Here is a 16,740-nt window from a genome sequence, read left to right as displayed (position 1 = left end):
CCCAATTTTCTTCCATCCCCCTTTATCACGTACACTTATCCCATATGCTTCTTGCACTCTTACCTCCATCTGGGTGTCTGCTTCCCAAAAGATCCAGCTGACACTGTTGGTTGCAGGAGTGGTGCAGGAAAGCAGGAGGTAAGATGTGTTTTGGGGATGGGATCCAATGAGACTTGGGGCACAGATGCTCTGGCACAAAATGGCAGTCCAATTGCTAAAACTAGCGGAGTTGCCTGGTTGTTACTAAGTTGCATTGATGACCTATAGAGGCATAATGAAAAGTTGAGGGCAGTTAAGAAACAATTGAATATTGCCAGAAAGCCTGTGGTTTGCAGAGTCCCTTATTGCCTGCAGTGAGGGAGCAGAACAAGCTGAAGACTAAACTCAGGATTTAATAGTGTTGCCAAGCTACTAAGACGATTGAATATAAATGAAAGTTCTATTATGCCAAGACCAGGATTCTGGTTGGGCAAACCTGGGACCCTGACACATCAGATGAGGACATCTGTAATGACACCCTCAAAGATTTGGGCTCTCCATATTCCATTGAGCCCTCAGAGTTGTGGAGGTGGCCCACTCCTTCCTATTAAGAGATAGCATTCTCCCCTGGTGGGAACACACTGTGATGTCTTTTTAGCAAGGCAGTAGGCCCCCCTCTCAGGATCTCCCCTTACCTCTTCTCATGACCACTGGGTTGATAACTAGGGTTAAGTTGTAGCAAAACCCAACTAGGGACATGCTGGGCCTGATAAGAGAGGAAAGGGAACTGTAAGAATTAGCCAGCATTAACTGGTAGGAGCTGGGCAGCTCCCAAGGGACTGGATTTGTGGTTGCTTGATCAAGAGGTCTGGGACATAAGACTGGATAAGAGTGAGTTTGTGAACTTGGGGACATTTTAGCAAAATGCAGGATTCAATACCCTGGCAAAGACCACAAAAGCCTGCTGAAAACAATGGCCCATGGTTGAAAAGTCTGCATTACTGTGACAAATGACGGAAGAAGGGAGGTAGGTCTTCTGGACTAGATAAATTATGCAAGGCCCGAAAACACAGCTGAGAAGTATATTTCACAGAAAAGGCCAGGAATTACACCAAGCCCAGAATAGAGAGACACCAACATCACCAGGAGGTTCAGTGGTGGCTGAGGGACTAAATATACAAATATTCACAACCACAACCTCTGCTGCAATTAGCCCAGAGTCAGGACTTAGCCAATAATCAGCAGCTTCGTTATTTTTTATTGATTCCAACTCAGGACCAACCACTGAAAGCCAAATATGCTCCCGAAAACAATCTCATAAGATGCCCTCCTAGTTAGCCTGCCTCCAGCTTCCTCGTGCAAACTACCCTGCAATCAGAACATACCTAAAATCTTCCCTTAATTTTCACTGTGAAGCTTTTCCACTCCCCTTGCCTGCCTTTGAGTCTCCATCAAACATGAGTGATGGTGGCTGACTCCTTTGCTGTAGAGAGCTCTGAATAAACAGCCTCTGTTTCTTATCATTCAGGTGGTCTTTGTCTATTTCCACATGGCTTTCTTCTGCAGACAAAAGCTGATGGTAGGAGAGGCTGTCACAGAGCTTGGCTCATTGATACTAATGAGGATTACAGACCTCCGAAGTTGTAGAGGCCAGGTGGCTACATTTAACTGCCAGAAGCCCGGGGTTGCAATTTTTGGGACAACTGCCAGGATTGAGTGGCAGCCAAGGAGGCTTAACCTACAGAGAATTGCAGAAGGATAGTTAACAGAATATAAATAACATTGTTAGGGGTAAAATAGAAGAAGAGTCAAAGATGGTATTGCTCAATACATATATTTAATCAAAGAAAACAATCATAAAAGAGCAGGAAACTGAGAGTGGTCACACCAATAGAAAGTCACAATCCCTTTTGCAGTTTTCAGACCTGAGCCAGTTTTCAGACCCAGAACCTAGTGCCTGAAGACGTGGCTGGGTTCCAGTGGGAAGGATGTGGTATCACCATGGCAAGTATACATGGTAATGATTCCTCCAGTCCCTCCACAGTGGGACCTATGGCTATTTATCTGAGTGATTGTACAATGGGGAAAGGGGAATATTAGGACATTTCAGCGATTGTTAGACATAAGATCTTACATTGATACTTGGAGACCTGAAGCATCATTATGGTCCCACTGTTAGATTTGTGATATAGGAAGAGCATGTAATAAATGGAATCCTGGCCAAAGTCCAGCTTGCCATGGATACACTGGGTCTGTGAACTCACTAGGTGGTCTTTTCCTCAGTTCCTGAATATAAAATGGGAATTGAAGAATTTGCAATTTTATCCTTAGCCTGTGGGGTAAGAGTTATGGTAGCATGGGGGGCAAAGAGGAAGTCTTTGAAACTGCCTAGCCAAGATACTAAACAAAAGGTAATATCATATTATAAGAGAGAGTGAAGATTAGTGCCGGGATCTTAAGGATCTTAAGGATGATCCCCATCATGTCACTATTTAATTTACCAGTCTGGCCCCTGCAGAAACTGGATGCATCTTGGAGAATGACCGTATACCGCTGTAGACTCAATCAAGTAGCAGCCTTGATTGCAGAGATTGTGGTAGAGGGGATCTGGTTTGCTAGAGTAGATTAACATGGCCTTGTTACACAATCTGCAGCTGTTGATTTCATAATGGGACTCTTTTCTTTCCCTATCAGGGAAGAGGTTAGAAAAGGTTTGCATTCACAAGGAGGGAAAAAAATATACATTTATAGTTTTGCTCTAGGACTATGTTAAGTCTTGGACCTCTGCCATAATACAGTCTGAAAATATCTAGATTGCTGGGACATAATGTAGAACATCAGCTGATTTATCACATTGTGGATAGCATGCTGCTCAGGCAGGATGTGCAAGAGTTAGCGCGCTGGAGACTTTGGTCCTCAGTCTACAAGGTGGAAGATAAATTCTACAAAGACTTTAGGACCTACCACTTGGGCAAAGTTTTCAGGGGTCTAGTGGTCCTAGGAGCATGCTGGGACATCTCCAAAATATAAGACAACTTGCCTCAACCTTCATCCATTATCACAAAGAGGTCAGCACAATCCCTACTAGGCTTATTCAGGTCCTGGAAGAACACATTCTACATGTAGGAATACTGCTCCAGCTCATATATCATGTGACCCCAAAGGCTGTCAGTTTTGAGAGAGGCTTGGAACAGGAAAAGGCTCTGCAGCAGGTTCAGTCTGTGGTGGAAGCAGCTCTGTCATTTGGGTCATATACTCCAACAGACCTAAGTGACCATGCATCAGGAACTGCTTACTATGAGTTGGGTTCTGTTGGACACAAGTCACAAAGTTGAGTACACCCAGACTGAGGACCAGACGGCATGAATAGTCGAGATACCCGCCATGCCCATATCACCCACAATGGTACGCCAGCACCTATGGCTCAGCTCATACCTGGCAGGAGGTTGAGATGGGGAGGGAGGTGCATACAACCAGTTGAAGGAAGAGGATAAACCTGAGGTTGGTTTATGGATGGGTTGACTTGGTACATGGTTGTAAGCCAGAAATGGATGGCAGATGCAATACAGCTGCAAGCAGGGTGGCCTTGAAAGCTAACGTTGAAGAAAAAGGTCTTCCCATGGTAGAGCTTTGCGCAGTGTACCTGGTCACCCACTTTACTAGCAAGAAGAAATGGTCCATTTATCTGGGCCATGTTGAATGTCCTGGAGGGTTTTGTCAAGGGCCTGGAAGGAAAAAAAGACTGAAAGATCAGAGATAAAGTCTGGGGTAGAGACAGGTGGATGGACATATGGAAGTTGGCATGAAGTGTGATATTTGTTATCACTTATTAATTTGTGCTTACTAGAAAGTACATACTATTCAATGGCACTAAAATGATCTAGTAGACAATGCAAGTCAGGCAGTTGACATTAGCCAGCCTATGTCTTTCCCATTTCAGAACTACACACTAAGCATATGAATGAAGAGGCCATAGAGGCAGAGGTGAAAGGTACTTATGGGTTTAACAGCATAGATTCCTACTTATGAAGGCAAATATTGCTATTGCCAACTCCGAGTGTCCAACCTGCCAGCAGCAGGTCTCAAGGCTGAGCCCTGACAGAACACTATTCCTCACAAGCAGCTGAGGCCACTAGCTACTTGGTGACAAGTTGACTACATTGGGCTCTTTTCATCCTGGAAGTGCCAATGATTTGCTCTAATAGGAATAAATACCTATTCTAAATGAGTTTACTTTTCCTGCCCACAAAACTTCAGCCAGCACCACTATCTGGATCCAGGCTTACCTGACCCATAGCATTTGTACAATGAAGGAAACGGGAGAGTGGGCTTATTATCATGGAATTCACTGGTGTCATCTCATGCTGCACCACTCAGAGGCTGTCAATCTAACAGAGTATTGAATTGACCTGTTGAAAGTACAGCTAACTGCAAGTATTGGGTCTCTTGATGAGAAATGTAAGGGAAGATCCTCAGGTTGATATTTTACAGTGGACTAGATTGTTGACGTTCTCAAGGGATATAACCTCATTATTACTCCCCTAGAAAATGAGTTCCCTTGTAAAATGTAATAAAGTATAACTCAAAATTAAATGATCTGTTCACATTCAGTGATAAGAGGACAACAAAGCCAAGCTCAGTGCCCTCATGTTCCTCATGCTCTTCTCTCTGCCACCTGATTCCTCACACCCTTCTCTCCTATTTTTGCTTTAGGTAAGGCTGTATTACAATGCATGCAGTTCAAATTAACATAAGAACAACATTACAAATGATGACATGCTTTGGAATTTTAGCATCACTTTGAAGTGCTCAAAACCATAAATGTTATATTTGCTAATGTTAAGGTTCTACTGAAATTCGTTGTGATTGCAAATTATTTTGATTAAATGCTGGCCTTTTCAATTACATAACTTTCTCTAGAATCTGAGATCTTCTAGCCCAGGTCTTCCACCCATTCCATGTGGAAGAATCATTTCCCATTCTTGCATTCAGGTCTCTTGCAATAGTATGTCCTTTAAAGGATAAAACAAATATGTGCAATGCAAATAATATCAAGTGGGACAATGTATTTCATACATATAGATGAATTTGATGGTGTAATATATGTATCTAAGGCAAGCTTGGTCTGTCTTGTTAGTGAGCAGAACCATATTGTGTGAGAAGAAGTCCCATCTCTAGTATTCATTTGGCTTTTAAAATTCTTAGAAACACATACTTACTTCTTAAATGATTGCCTTATTTTGGACCCAGCTGATGTGAGTTATTATGAATCCTGTATCCAAAGGAAACACTTCTCTTCACATATGTGGTTATTTGATTTGGAATAGATAGAATCAGGATCAGATGTTTTTTGAAGAGAATGATTATATTCTTAAAGGAATCTGGAAGAGTGTGATATTGCAAAGAGATTTAAAGACTATGTAAGGAAAATGATATATTAACTAGTTAAGTTCGTATTTTAAAAAGAGTAAAGAGGCTTACCTTACCTCTTATCTTTTTAAAAATATATTTAGTTCTTTATAGGTTCTATTGAACAGCCATAAAATATTTTTATTTATTATTCAATGCTAAGTATTTTAATTTGAGTTCTTAAAGACATTTAACCTTTCAAAATTGTGCTATTACCCTGCAAAAAAGACAGTCAGTGAAACAAAAAATTCCATAAACATATTTCCACACAAAGACAAGCATGCACAAGAAGAGGGGGAACACAATATCCGAAATAAGTGGAATACGACTCTTGTTCATTAAGAACTGTTTCAGAACCACCTATGGAATATAGGAAGTGACCTACTTAAGGTTTAACGTCAAATGACAACGAACAACCACAGAGCCCCAGCTTAAGAAAAGTCATAACACCTCATTTTCTGAGGAAGCAAGAAGAAGGAAGGAGATAATCTCATATAATATCCGTTGTGGTAAAAGAGATAAGAGCTTTCCAAGGTGGCTGAGTAATCAATTGTTCTCAGTCTTGAGACAGGGAGATAAATTTTCTATTGAGAATTGCTGCCTTTACATGAGAACTTTTTTTGACGGAAGGGCCAGGTGGTCCAAAGGAAATATTCCTGGCTCTAGAGAGTATAATCCATTTTTTATAAACTGACTAGCTGAGCACCTACTATGTGCTAGGTATCCTGCTAGGTGCCATGGGAGTTACAAAGATAAATAAAGGGCAAACTAGTTTTTGCTTTGAGATCCTACTTGGTGCCAAGCACTTAGGAATTCTATGAAGTGGATATTATGGTACCATTTTTACAGATAAGGAAATGGGGATTTGAGAGATTAAATAATATGCTCCTGTAACCAAACTGGAATTTGGGTCTGCTTGCCTGACGCACAGCAAAGCCAATCTACTGACACTGGCTTGTGATGAAGGAAAGTACAGTGTTTACTGCAGGTGTCAAGCAAGGAAAATGGGCAGCTAGTGCTCAAAGGACCAGAACTCCCTATGGCTTTCAGGAAAGGGTTTTTAAAGGCAACATTAGGGGTGGGGGTTACAGGGTGTCTGATCAACCTATGGACTTTCTTCTGATTGGTTGGTGGTAAGGTAACAGGGTGATGTTTCAGAAATCAATATCATCAGCCTTCTGGTCCCAAGTGGCTTGGAGACTACATGCTGTGATCAGCAGTTGCTAGCTGGTAGGAGTCTAGTTTCTATAAAAACAACTTAGGAATGTGCATTAGACATTATTATCTATGTGCTTCAAGGAGGAGCTAAAGGTCCTGTGACTCTGCTATATGGCTGATATATTGTTTAAATTGTTACCAGTTTCTGGCCCAATAGCTAGTTTTGTTACTACATGTTCACATTTTCCTAATCGTTAACTCTTGAGCCAGCCTTCTGAGACTCAGGGGAGGCTTGAAGCAGAGCCTTTTTATTTCAAGAGATGGGGGACAAAGGGTGAGGGCTTGTATACTAGAGAGGGTCCCTAAGGGACCTGCTTGGTTTTACTCCAAGTCACATAGCTAAGAGATGATAACCATAATATCCACTTTGCAGTGTTGTTCTTAAGTTCTAAGTACAAAGTAGAAGCTCACAACAAAAAACAAAACAAAACACCAAAAAAACAAAAAACAAAAACAAAAACTCCTGGGAGGGTTACCATTATGTATTTGGGAGTTATTTTATCTTAATATTTTTTTCAAACTCATCATTCAATTATCACCTGATTGTAACACATTCAACTTAGTGATGTTGTAGAATATTTTCCTATGTATTAGATTGGGCTATTAATAGCAATATGTAAGCTTCTTTGAGGTCTGAGACCATGACTTATACCAGCAAGGTAAACTTTCCCCGCTCCACCAAATGGCTTCTTGCTCACGGGACACTGCTTAGTGAAGATCTAGGTTTTACTCTTTTGCTGAGAGTTCATCATTCATTGGTTCCCACTAATGGCAGTAAAGATAAAAGATGAAGAACATGCAAAATCAGAATTTTACTTTGGTTCAGTATGCTTTAAAACAGTGACTTTCAAATTTCTGTCTGAAATCTACAGTAAGATATATATTTTTCATTGGAACTAACATTTGTGTGTACATGCACACACTCCAGTCAAAGGTTTTATGAAACAATACTTACCTTATGGGTTGCAGACTCTGATACTTTCTATCCTATTCTATTCTATTCTATTCTATTCTATTCTATTCTATTCGCCATTGCATTACACTCCATCCCATTAAAAATGCTGATCATAATCCACTAAGTTGATTTAATGACCCACTAAGGGGTCATGGCCCACATTTTGAAAAAAACATTTCTTTAAGACTTTTAAAATATGGGGCACTATATCAATTTTGGACCTCCTACAGTGCCTAGAATAGTACTAAAATAATACTGGGTAATCTGATGTGGTAGATTGCCAATTTGCTCCAATTCTTTACCCCCTGTGCCCGCATACCCATGTGCTTTGCTGTGTAACTTTCTAGTGTATACCTATTTTGATACTGGCCTGGGCCATGTTTATTGGCCTATTGTTTTAGCTGATAGGAGTTTAGTAAACATGATACAATCAGAAGCTTGAAAAATGCATGTACACTCTTGACCCTCTGTCTTGTTTATGAGAATATACCCAACTATCTTCTGGAGACACAAGGAAAGGATCAGAGATGTGATCAGAGCTGAAGATCCAGATGTCCCAGCTGAGGCTATTCTAGATTAGCTTACAGCCAGCCAACACTGATATGAGTGAGCCCAGGCAAGAAAAGCAGAGGCTTCTAGCCATCTAGTCAACCACTCCAGATGTGTGAGCAATAAACATTTATTGTTAAATGCCACTGAGGTTTTTTGGTTTGTTACACATTACTATTGTGGCAACAGATAACATACACCTGGCTGTGCCCAATCATATACTGTTTGGGTTTGAGTACATGAAGTATATCTATGTAACTTGAAGCCTAGTAGAGTCAATTAAAAACTCCCCCATCCTGCCTTACTTCCGTTATGGTCAAAATACTACTCACTTTTATCACCTCATTATAGGATAGTCCTTAGGATGTCTGGTTTCTTCAGGAGGTTGTTCACAAACATTCACAAAGTGTTCACATTTTGGCTTCTGGAGAGAGGGCCATTGATATTGAGAAGATCATAGAGGCATAATGTTAATGTACAATGACATACTTTATATAGTGTACAGAAATAATTTGGCTTGCTAGTGTTAGGAATTTGACAGTTATTTTAAGGCATAATAGCATGACAGACTACCCTTTCTTCTTCTTTTTTCTAATTTTCCAGTTCTTTGTTTTAGGACTTCTTTTCTAATTACTCATGTCTTATTTCCTTTAGCATTTTATTTGTGAATTGCCAGGACTAGACAGGATCGTTCCTTCTTTCCAGTCTGTCTAGTTCCAAGTACTGACTGCCATTATGTTAAATCTTCTGTGAATTCTTAAACTCTAAGGATATTGTAAGATGAACACAATATTATTTTGGCAGGGAATTGTTTATATGTGTGTGGGTAGGGGGTTTTACTTGCTCTTATATATCTCTTTAACATGAAAGAAACTTGGTTTAATTTGCTTCTATTTTATTCTCTTAGGAACCAGGAAAAACGCTCAAGAGAAAAAAGGATATTATTTCACTCTAAGAGCTCACAGTGATGGAAACTTGGAAATGAAAGCAAGTATGTGTAGGTACATAGGTCACAAATTACATAGGTCACAAATTTTAAAAGTCTGAATTACCTCTGGTTTATTCATCTAAAATGAAAATATTCTTCAGTCATCAAAATCATGTTTATGGCTTATTTGGGAAAATTTATCTTAAAACCAGATACAGATTTTGGAAGGAAACCAGGAACCTGGACAGTACAATTCACTTGGGGTCAAAGGCAAAATTGCTGGGAGATTGAAGTTTTCCTTATTGAGCCTGCAATATTGATTTGGGGAATATAAAAGAAATAACTGAAAATATCTTCCTAGAAGTAACTGTATATCATCAGCTTTAGATGAAAAACACTAGGAACTGGCTTCATTTGAAGGAACAGTTACTCAGCTCTCTAGAGTTTGCTTAAATGACTTCAAGGACCGAATTTATAGCTTATATCATGTGCTGTTAAATCCTTTTTTTTTTTTTTCCAGAATCAGTTCAAGATGGAATACTTATTAAATTTCTGCTTGTTCATTCATTTGGTGTGTGCTTATTGAGTGTTTACTATTTGCTAGGTTCTGCTAGGTCTTGGAAATACAGTGATGGACATGATGGTCCCTGTTTTCATGGAAGTTACAGTTTAGCAGAGAAGATAGTCATTGAACAAATAAGTGACATATATAGTGATTTAATTACAGTTGTGGTAAATGCAACAAGACACAAAGTAAAGTATACAATGGAAGTCATTAATATGAGAAGTGCCTTGTCTCAGGGGTTACAGATTATTTTCCTTAGGAAATGATATTTTATCTGCCATTAGTAGAATTAGTAGGCTTTAGCTCGCATGTACTGTAATAGTACATTTTAATCAAATCATTGAAATCAGATATTTATTTGAAGAACCAATTCTATGTGGTCAGGTGTCTAGGAGGCTTCTGTGAAATTTAATTTAGGAAATCGGTGCTACTGTATATTCATAGAAGCCAAGGGTTAACAGGCAAAGTGGCAGGAATGACTCAAAAGGTCATATCTATTCACTCAGTAAATATTTGCACAGGGGAAACAGACAAAAACCCCTGCCTTTCTGGAGCTTTCACTGTCGATGAATAGACAGTCACTAAACAAGGTAAATCAGCAACACACAGAACACGTTAAGATATTGATAACTGCAATGGTGGAAAAATAAGGCAGAAAGGGGGTTAGGGAGTGTTAGGGGTTGTAAACTTACCATAGCCTACTTAATGTCTTGGGAGAAAATGGTTTCTGGTTCGACTCACAGAACTGCTTCTTGGATTGCAGTTGGCTGCAATTTTGTACCATATTTGAAAGTTCACTGTCATTCTTCAGAGCTATCATCCTTAAGTTGTGTTATGTTTTACAAGGTAAATATTATTATCATTCCCATTTTACAAATATAATTTTTTTCACCACTGTGACTGGCAGACTTCAGGGACAGAAAGGTGCAGATGTAGACATTTTTGACTGCAGTAAAGCCAGAGCCTTATGTATTGTGTGAAGATCTTTGTGTGTGCAGAATTAAGACAGAAGTGGCTCTACCAATTCATTCGCCTGGAAAATGAATCCACCCCTTTGATCCACAGTTTTCTTATTTGTAAAATACAGTCTTGCCTCGGTATGCACGGGAGACTGGTTCCAGGACTCCCCGCAGACACCCACATCCGCAGATGCTCAAGTCTCTTATGTAAAACAGTGTAGTAAGTCCATCCTCCCTATCCGCAGGTTCAGCATCTGCGGATTCACCCAACCGCGGTCCGATTTTCTCAGATTTTCTTAAGTGTTCCCAGAATTTTTGATCCTTCTTTGGTTGAATCCTCAGATGCTGAACCTGTGGGTACGGAGGGCAGACTGTAAATGGCTTGGACCAGATCTCAAAACTCTTTTAAACCTGAAGACTTTCTTCTCTGAAAGGCTCTTTACCTTTTCTAGGGGGATTTTTACTTTGAGGAACGCCTACCCCAGCCTTTGAAAGCACCTGGTTATACAATACTTTGCCTGTGTTGGCTAGTGGTCTTTCTGTCGGGCAAGTAAAGAAGATATTGCGCTTGCATTAGCATCGTGTTAATAATAATAATAAACTTTTGTGCGTTCCTAGCTATGTGTCAGGTGCATTTCTTAGCCTTTTACCTACAATCCTCACGGCAATTTTACAAGGTGAATATTATTATCGTTCTCAGTTTACAAATGGCAAATTCAGAAAGATTAAGTAATTTGTCCCAGGTCACACAAGTTGTAAGAGGCTGAATTAGGAATCAAGTTCAGGCAATCTGTGTCAGTGGTCTGCAAACATTTTCTGAACACACATCCCATTAATAGAATAATTTTGAGGATTCATCCCAATATATGTTTATTTACTGATTTAAAATTGTATGTGTAGGAATCATAAAATGTCCATAAAATAGAAAATAAAAAGCTAAAATATTTAAAAATTAATTTTAAAGTTTTATTAACAATACAAAATTTTTTTGTTTTCATAAATGTGGTTGAATATACTTCATTATTTTTGGTTTGAATCATGGCCTACACTTTGTGATTCAGCTATACAAAGATCTGTTTCTAAGTTCTTAGCTGAAAAAGATGCCCCACAAATATACTTGGGTCCTTAATGGAAGAGGTACATCATTAGCTGCCCTTAATTATGATATGCATTTGTCAATCATCCACCCTTTATACAAAAGCTTTTTTATTGTTATTGTTTAAATTCTGCAAATAATTCCTATCATTCCTGATTTAATCAGCTGCTCTTGCATACTCCTTGGAAGGTGTTGCATTTTTGTATTTTAACAAATGAGATTAAAGCCAACTAATATATTACTTTGCGGGTGTTGAAACTGGTTACAATATTTTGTTTCCATTTTTTTCTTGGTACAGATAAGGGAGATTTTAGAGGGGACATCCTGCCTTAGCCTGGGTTTTCCAGAAAGCAGAACTTGAGTTTTATTTAGAACTGTACAATCCTAGGGAGCAGGAGGGAGGGACATGGAAAGGGAGAGCCTGTCAAGGACATATTATTGAGTTGTCCACAGAGCATGACTGATTTTCGATTTTGAGAGATGGTCTTCACAAAGGCTATATAAATGACTGCTTCTCAGGACAGTCCCTCCAGGGGAAGGAATGACGAAAATGTATTGTCTCGCTCCCATCCTCCATAAATTCACTTTGGATTGCGCTTGTGTGGGTTCAAAAATTCACTTTGGATTGTGCTTGTGTGGGTGCTCAGCCGGGTCCTGTGGCCTTTCACCCCTCCAAGTCAACAGGAAAAAACCTGAGGTGGGAGGCAAGAAAGAAGCATCCCAAACAGTTGGGTGCTGTCAACTGCTTGAAGGACGCCAGAGTCTATGCACCACACAGGGACTGGACAGGAGAGAGGTGGGGCAGAGAGTGTTGAAGTGATCAGAAAGGTGATTGATAGACACACAAATTATGTCTTTTGCAACAGAAACATATAACTACACACACATTTGCAAATAACTAGTTTCCAAATGCTCTCCCAAGCAAATTTTTTAAAAAGCATTTACTTTTTATTCATTGTTAAAACATCACCTGTATCTACCTAGGTACAGTAAACTGCAATGTGCTGCAATATATTGATATAAAAGAACAAGGGAAGGTTCCATTGTGAACCGCTAAGTGGGTGAACCCCTTTCTTCCTCCAGAATACTCCATGCTGTATTTGAGTGCCCAGCAAACAAGCTGACTCATGCACTGGGCTCAACCAGTATACTAAATATTGGCATAACAATTTCTTATTTTTTGACTGAAAATGAATAGAAAAAGATGTTCTGATATTTTCTAAAGAAGTTCTAATATTTCATTTTCTCAAAATAGTGGATCGCCTTGCCCCATACTTTGGAGGTCAGCAGTATAGGTCTTTTAAGACATGAAGGTCTCATAGTTTGTAGTCCAGAGTTTGAGAACATGGGCTTCATGGCCAGCAGGCTTGGGTCTCAATACTGCCCTTCCACCTAGTGCTTTTCGTAGCTTTGGTTGAGTTACTTAATCTCACTTTCCTCATCTGAAAATGGAAATGATAAAACCTATGTCTGTCTGACGCATAGCAAGTGCTTGGTGAGAGCAAGCTGCCCTTGTAGGAGTAGCAGCTGACAGTAACAGGGGGAGGGAGAACCAGCTGAGCAGCAGTCCGTGCTAGGATTGCTCCCGTCCTAAAGCAAAGTTTACAAGTTACCAGGAAATGAGTTTTCTGTCACCTCCTATTCTTCCAAGGTTCCTTCCTAGCAGCTATACTGTTCGGGAGGGGAGTGGGCCAGACCTCATGAAACTACATGATTTATTATCCATACTGACTTAGCCCAGGAGCTCTGGAATATGGAACTCAAATTCTTTTCCTTGCTGATCTCATTTTTTTTATCACAGAATTCCTTCTCAAGTTCCTTCTTGGATCTTCCCTCAAGATGCAGAAAACCAGAAATTATGTTACTCTGGTTGTAATTACTATTTGTTTTAGATGTTTATAATTTTTTCATTATAATAATTTCACCAGTATGGTGAAGGAAGCATGCTGCTTTCTGAGGCTACCTTTAACGGAGCAGGGGTTCACCTCTTTGGAGCTCTTTGGAGCTTCTCCTCCACTTGAACTGACATTGACTTCCCTTAATTTCATGGTCACAAGAATGAGGCATTTTCTACAGTTCCGTCTGTGGTTTCTCCCTAGTTTGTGTCTCTTTGATAAGGTCTCACTGACCTGTGTACTTTCAAATTAAGTCATTTTATTTCTACTAATCAGAGTTAACTTTACCCTCTCATAGCCAATGAATTTAACCCCTGGCTTTCCTTTTTAATTGATAGGGTCCATGCAACAGCAATAATTTCCAGAAGGAATGGAGAACTTCCCTATTATAATTGTTGTATGTAGTATAGCACAATTTAATATGTTGATTCCACTAATATAAGATAAAGTGATATTGAAATATATACGAGTTAACGCTTTCTAGTTCCATACGTACTTATCCAAAATGGCTTGAAATCCCAGTCCTTTGGGCAGATGAGCAAGCTAATACTGTAGAGTGGGGTTTGCATGAAAATGTGAGCAAAGAAGATACCGTTGAGTGTCCCCTGGTTAAGGGTTGGGACTAATAATTTCTCTATTGTCAGCTCCCTCCAGGCAGTAGCAGCTCTCAAAGCAATGGCAGCATCTCCACCTTTCTGTCTGCTTGCCTCATTTGGCTCTGACTTTTATCTGATACAGAAAGATGGAGAGATGATACTTTAACACCCTTCCATTCATACCAAAACTTCAAAAAGCAGCTCTCACAGGAAGCTTAAGTTAAAATTATTTGGAGCTCATCACTTATTTTCAGAAAGACCCTTTATGTTAGTGTAGGCCCCCTAATGCCACAGCCCTCTATTTTTTCTATTATAACTTTTGTCACTCTTTATTTGCATGTTTTATTACATGCTTTTGCTACCAGCCTGTAAATTCCTCTTCAGCTGTATGTCACCAAGGCCGGCACTGCACTGCACTGCAGTATGGATACAGCGATCTGGCTGTATGTAAACAGTACTTTCATGCATCTGTTGAATGTTCAGGAAGTTCTTTAGCCTTATTCCTCAAAAAATGCCCTCAAGCATATTTCTTTTGTTTAATAACTGTCTTTAATATCATGCATCTGTAAGAATGTGCAAAAATATATCTAGGTCCACACTGTAATTCTTTACTTCCTGGATTGCTGTTCCAAGAAACATAACAAGAAGGTGTATTGATTTTTATTTCTTCTGGGCTTCAGCCACACATATTTCCGTGTAGTTTTAGACATTAACGACTGGTATTATAGTTTGGGGAATTTTGATGACAGCTTTGGTCTACGTAGTTCATTCATCTCAGGACACATGTGTCCATCTGCCAGGCTGAGGTGCTTTTTCCAAGAAGCATTCTATGCACCGAGAGTATGTTTGGGTGTGGGGAGTTTGTGTGTCGGAGTCATGCTCCAAGCTGATGCCTCAGTAACAAAGAGGGCTGAGCAGAGCTCTAAGGCAGATGCAGCAGAAGTAATACACTCTCAGGTGCGGAGCAGTGACACTTTTGATGAAGGAAAACAAACTTCACACATGACTAGCAGCTTCTCCCTTGAGAAACCCATAACTTAGTAAGAGCCAAAGAAAAGGTTCAAGGTTGAGAGCCATGTTTGCCTATGTCTGTGGGAATGGACAGGGTATACTCCAGTGAGTAATCTTCCTGAATGTTCCACAGCATTTGAGCACTTGCTTTCTCTTTTCTGGCATGGAGCCAGTTGTTTGGCCTGATGTGGAAGCCACTGAGTGAATTTCTCTGAGGAGCTACATTTGGCTACACATGCACTGGAGGATTACAAGATGTAATTGCTTCCTCTTTTCTTCATTTTCCCTCTTTATTAACTAGTTCCCTTTTCCTCCATCTGGTGAAGAGAAGGCCACAGGAAATAAAACTACCCTTTCCCCTTTGGTCTTAATTTCTGTGTAGTAGAAGAACAATCTGACAAATATAACCAATCAGGCATTAAGGAAACCACTCGTTTAGTGGCTGGGGTCATATTTGATGCCATCTAGAGGTTAGAGCTAGAAAGTTTACCCAGCTTTCAAAATGGCATGATTTTATTTATTTTTATTATTATTATTATTTTTTATTTTTTGCAGTACGCGGGCCTCTCACTGTCGTGGCCTCTCCCGTTGCGGAGCACAGGCTCCGGACGCGCAGGCTCACGGGCCTAGCCGCTCCGTGGCATGTGGGATCTTCCCGGACCGGGGCACGAACCCGTGTCCCCTGCATTGGCAGGTGGACTCTCAACCACTGCGCCACTAGGGAAGCCCCAAAATGGCATGATTTTAAACTCAGAGGGAAAGCTTCTTTATTAAAGTCCCCCTAGGAAATAGGCAAGTGAATGAGCTACTTTAGACCTTGCTTAAACATTCAGTATTGTGGCTGCCTGCAGTCTTGGTTGGAGGTCCACCTTAGACAATTTAAATGCCAATATTTTAAGAGAATCAGAGCAGGGAAATCAGCCTGGGAAACTCATCTTAGCAATGATGGATGCAGAACACACACATCCTGCTCGGACTACTGCTTTGAGCCTCCAATTTGTGTCCACAAATCCTCTAAACTTAAGTCTCCATGCAGGGCACAAAAAGTATCTTGGAAAATGATTTACATTCTTCAGCTTGAAATTGGACTACAATCTAATATAACATGTTTTTTTCTCCTCTTTCATTCTTAAATTTTTTTTTATTGTGGTAAAATACACATAACCTAAAATTTGCTCTCTACGTCTGTGTCTCTATTTCTACTTTGCAAATAGGTTCATCTGTACCATTTTTCTAGATTCTACATGTATGTGTTAATATACTATATTTGTTTTTCTCTTTCTGACTTCACTCTGTATGACAGTCTCTGGGTCCGTCCACCTCTCTACAAATAACCCAATTTTGTTCCTTTTAATGGCTGAGTAGTATTCCATTGTATATATATATCACATCTTCTTTATCTGTTCATGTCGATGGACAAATATATGGACACCAAGGGGGTAAGGGGGGGTGGGATGAATTGGGAGATTGGGACTGACATGTATACCCTGCTATGTGTGGAATAGATAACTAGTGAGAGCCTGCTGTATAGCGTGGGGAACTCTACTCAGTGCTCTGTGGTGACCTAGATGGCAGGGAAG

The 16,740-nt window shown here is 40.0% G+C and overlaps 1 pseudogene across 1 annotated transcript in view; it reads left to right on the top strand.

The window, feature by feature from the left end:
* Window positions 1–7,247: 7,247 nt before the first annotated feature.
* Window positions 7,248–16,740, top strand: part of LOC113633258 (brain acid soluble protein 1-like) — a 71,982-nt pseudogene continuing 62,489 nt past the window's right edge. The window contains exons 1-2 of the transcript XR_003438125.1: window positions 7,248–7,265; window positions 10,808–10,919. The product of XR_003438125.1 is annotated as a brain acid soluble protein 1-like (transcript). The remainder of the gene's footprint in view (window positions 7,266–10,807; window positions 10,920–16,740) is intronic.

Source organism: Aethalodelphis obliquidens, unplaced genomic scaffold (genome assembly GCF_003676395.1).
Source record: "Aethalodelphis obliquidens isolate GAN/ISIS:26980383/991018 unplaced genomic scaffold, ASM367639v1 scaffold39, whole genome shotgun sequence".
NCBI classification, from domain to species: domain Eukaryota; kingdom Metazoa; phylum Chordata; class Mammalia; order Artiodactyla; family Delphinidae; genus Aethalodelphis; species Aethalodelphis obliquidens.
The sequence above is the reverse complement of the archived record's forward strand: the minus strand, read 5'-3'. Positions and strand labels throughout refer to the sequence as shown.